Here is a 4,970-nt window from a genome sequence, read left to right as displayed (position 1 = left end):
GGGTTTATATACCTAACCTGATAGGGGAAAGGAAGAGGTGGGAAAAAGGCTTCTACTAGAAGAACAAATGGGTTTCTTTAGGAAAGACAAATGGGCTTTTATGGGAAATAAGACGGTTCGTGATCATGTTTACGTATGTGCAGTTGTCTTCTTCGTCTTCTTCAAGGTCATGAAACTCCCCCAGAAGGGGATCTATGGTAGTTTCTCTCTTGGTCTCCTTCCTGGGAATGAAGTTGCCCAGAATGGATGTATGGCAGTCACTCCCAGAAGTTTCTGCTTTTAGTCAGATAAGGGAGGGTTCTGCATCCGTTGATTTCTCAAATGTCTTCAGCTCAAAATAATTTTTATGCCACTGTAGCATAATTTGGATCCCTTCACTTGCATAGAAAAATAATATTTTGAAATATTATCCACCTTTTCCCTGTTAAACCATAACCCTTTCCTCGTTCACTCTTCCAAGTATTCTGCATTCACTGCCTCAGAGAAAGAATGGCGCTATCTGAAGGCATAAGAAAAAGAAAGTCTTTTGCTGGCTTTTAAAGTCCCAAAGTTGAGGCCTTGTGGGAACAGGAAGGATTCTGGCAAATGGGATGTAGCTAGACTCTTCACTCCCAGGACGGGAGAAGACTGAGGGAAGAGAAGGGAGTGTATGCTGAATGTGCTCCACACTCACCCCAACACCAGGCTGAACCCCAAGGTGGGGGAAAGAATCAGGAATTTTGGAGAAGTTTGAGGATGCTTGGGCTGGAGCCCAAGGTTGGGAAAGACCCCAGAGCAGAAATGACGGAATGGTGTGCTCAGCCCCAGGAACCTGGGGCAGAGGCCTCTTGGGAGTCCCCGTGGTCCAGGTTGTGACAGAGTAACAGAGGTCTTGGGAGCCCCCCAGTTTCCCTCAGCCCAGAGGGCCAGGAGCAGCTGACTGAACTCCCTGGCCCAGAGAAGGACACGGAGATTCCAAGGAGAATCATCAGCTTCAAAGAGGCCTCTGGGATGTGCATAAAAAACTGGAAGAAAATGTGATTCTCTGGGTGATAGAATTTCAGATGACTTGTTTTCTTATTTATAATTTTGTTTGTTTTCCAAACCTTCTACAACGAGCAAGCTTGATAAGTGAAAATAAATTTTTTTAAACTCCAGTCAACAAATATCAATTGAGCAAATACTCTCTGCCAGGCTGTGTGCTAGAGTCTGAAACTGGTGGCCAGATAGCCACTGATGATTATTCCTAAAAGTCTTGTAGATAAGCAATATATCATCAGACTCCCACAAGGTTCCTTACAGACAACATCTCCGATGTTTGGGTCACCAGGGTAGTGGTTGCTTAAGTTGTTTCAGGAGCTGAGAGTCAACTCCTTGTCCAGTTCAAGCTGGTTGAGACCACCAGCCCATCAACTGGGCCTGTGCAAGAGTCCAATAGGTGATCCTTTGACGTCAGGGGAGCCAAAAATTCCACCCTCAGATCATGCTAATGCCACCATTTTGTGAACATGCGTCCTGTGAAGAGCCATGAAGCTTGACCATGCTTGTGTAGATCGCTGATTACCTCACTTTTCCTCACCTGGATCATCTATGTTCACACTTCAGACCACCCTGCCCCTTTAGCCCATGAATCTCTCTGATCCCCATTTTCGGAGAGGCGGATTTCAGACTTGTTCTCTCGTCTCCTTGCTTGGCTGCCTTGTGAATAAACCCTTTTTCTGCTGTAAAATTTGTCACCACAGTGATCAGCATACTGTGTGGTGGGCAAAATGGGCCTGGTTCGGTAACAAGTCCTGTTCGGTAACAAGAAGATTAAGCTAAAGAACACAGGCCTTGTTCTCAAGCTGCTTAGGATCTATGGGAGCAGCAGATGTAAAAATGAGCATTAAATCCTGAGTGTAAGTGCCCAGAAACACACATCTTAAGCTTAAGTCCAAAGGAAGCCCATTTACAGCTGCAGGTTTTCTCATTGCACCCACAAATGTTCTCCATATTTGTCTCAATTGTTTTCTCGATAAAATTGGCAGTTGCACTTTTCTGTTTTCTACTCTTTTTTTAATAAACAGTGATAAATTATTCAAACATATACACAACCTAACACTTCTCTATGACTGCCATAAGACAACTGGAAATGTTGGTTAATTTGCTGATGTACAAAAGCCCAAATCCAGGCTAAAAAGGCAGTTTTGGGGTATTGGTGTATAAATTACAAATGGTGTTCTATAAGATACACATTAAAAAGTCAGGGATGACTTATAATGTGGACTGAACCTGAATCTGGCATGCTGCCACTCCCTAAGTCACTGGCTTATGGGTGATTTTCTATGATCAACTGATCAAGAATTAAAAGCATCTTTTGGTCCATAAATCTATATTTTGGTTAATTTTATGTATCAACATGTCTAGGCCATGGTACCTAGATATTTGGTCAAACATTATTCTAGATGTTGCTGTGAAGGTTTTTTTTTCGGGGGGGAAGCCCTGAGCTAACATCCGCTGCCAATCCTCCTCTTTTTTGCTAAGGAAGATTGGCCCTGAGCTAAGATCCATGCCCATCTTCCTCTACTTTATATGTGGGACGCCTACCACAGCATGGCATGCCAAGCAGTGCCATGTCCGCACCTGGGATCCGAACTGGTGAATCCTGGGCCGCCGAAGCAGAAACGTGCAAACTTAACTGCTGCACCACTGGGCGGCCCCCGCTGTGAGGGTATTTTTAAGATGAGATTAACATTTACAGTAAAGCAGATGGCTCCTCATAATGTAGGTGGGCTCATCCAATCAGTTGAAGGCCTGAATAGAAAGACTGCCCCAAGCAAGAAGGAATTCTGCCAGCAGGTAGCCTTTGGACTCAAATTGCAACTCTTCCCTGAGTCTCCAGCCTGCTGGCCTACCTTGCAGATTTTGGACTAACCAAGCCTCCACAACGGCATGAGCCAATTCCTTAAAATAAGTCTCTCTCTCTCTCTATATATATTTATATATACACACGCATCCTGTCGGTTCTGTTTCTCTGGAGAACCCTAATACAACCTGCAAATATTCATGTTCCATATTTTCCCTCACTAAAGACCCCCAGTGCAAAAGAAGCCTTACTCTCATGCCGCACACCAACACTCAATTTGTGGCTGTTGGTGGTTCTTCCACAGTCAACCAAGAAGGCAGAGGTGGTAAATTATCATCAACATCAGCAGCACTGACTTCCTGCTCTGATGAGGCACAACTCCAACCACCAGTGCCGAGGCCAAGCCATGTGGTTGGAAATCCTGGCTTGAGAGCCCAGAGCCAGCCTTAAATCATTTCAGCACAGATACAACGAGACGTTTTGCTCACCAATTTTTGACTATTAGGTATTATTTTTACATTAGAATTTTAAAAGAAAATCCATGTACATGGTAAAAATAAAATTCAAACAGTAAAAAGTGGCACCAAGTGAAAAATGAATTTTCCTAGTAAGAGCAGCTCAGAAGACAAGGGGGGCCCAGGCCACTTCCTTCTTCTTCTTTTTTTTTTTTTTTTTTTTTTGGTGACTTCTGATATAGCAAAGGAAAAAATGCCAAAGAGAATTACTGTGAGATAATAGAAAAATATATATTGGTCTCTGCCCCCAGTTCCTCACACAGGGCTCTTGAAACCCTTATAATTTCCTGGATGATAAGAGCACTAGGAGCATCTCTTGTTCTAATATTTGGTCTCTGCCCCTGGTTCCTGACACAGGACTTCTGAAACCCTTGTAATTTCCTGGGTGACAGGAGTGTCTTTGTTCTAAGGAAGTGACTCTGGTCACTCCTGGTCACTCCTGGAGGAGGGCTGGCCACGGGAAAGACCCAGCCATGATCAGGAGTTTGGAATTATCAGCCTCTCACCCCCATTCTCTTGAGAGGAGACAAGGGCTAAAAATGGAGTTAATGACCAATCATATCTACATAATGAAGCCCCCATAAACATCCCAATAGTATGGGGTTCAGAGAGCTTCCAGGTTGGTGAACGCGTCCACAGTGGGAGGGTGATGCACTCCAGCTCCACAGGGACGGAAGCTGCTGTGCTCAGGACCCTCCCAGATCTCGCTCTCTGTATCTCTTCATCTGACAGAAGACTGTCTCCTTTATCATATCGTTTCATAAACTGGTAGACGTAACTGTTTTCCCTGAGTTCTGCTCTAGCAAATTAATCAAACCTGAGGAGGAAGTCACGGGAACCCCTGATTTGTAGCCAAACAGGACAGAAGTGGTAGGTAACCTGGGGACCTGTAACTTGCGATTGGCATTTGAAGTGGGGTGGGGACAGTCTTATGGGACTGAGCCCTTAACCCATGGGATCTGACGCTATCTCCAGGTATATTGTGTCAGAATTTAGTTAAATTGGAGGACAGCCAGCTGGTGTTGCAGAAAATTACTTGATGCGGGGAACCCTCTCCCCGCCACACTGGTGATGAGAAATGTTTTTTTTGTGTGAGTAGTAAAGGAAACTCACAGGGAAGAAACACAGTAGGAAAGAACTGGGTTTTTCCCTACACAGGAAGGAAAAACCTGAGTTTTTCCTTTTTAATTACAAAAATTGCAGTACATTTCAAACATTTACATTTTAAATGTAATGCTTTTTTTGGTGTCCAAATAAAAAGAACCATGTACTTTAAGATGCTACTAGTGAGATAATTTGAAGATTTATAGAGCACATGAATTATAGAGCATTACAGGTATTTTCCAACTGTCCGACACCTTGATCTTTCTTTATTCCAAAGCCTGCCCTCTCTTATTTAGATGTCAAAATTTCTCTAGGCTCTATCGGAGCCTTTCCTGTCATTTCAAGGTACAAATTTCCGCTGAGCTGCATACTTTTTTCCTTACTGTTTTCCCTTGTCAGCAACTCAATAAACTTCGACGTGTGCTCAACATAAATTTGTCTAAGGCATTTTGTTTTTGTTAGTGGGTATCTTTCTGGTCCTTTCTCTATGCATTTTATAAACACATATATACACACATACATCTACA

This window comes from Equus caballus, chromosome 11 (assembly GCF_041296265.1).
Source record: "Equus caballus isolate H_3958 breed thoroughbred chromosome 11, TB-T2T, whole genome shotgun sequence".
NCBI classification, from domain to species: domain Eukaryota; kingdom Metazoa; phylum Chordata; class Mammalia; order Perissodactyla; family Equidae; genus Equus; species Equus caballus.
Note: the sequence above shows the minus strand (reverse complement) of the source record.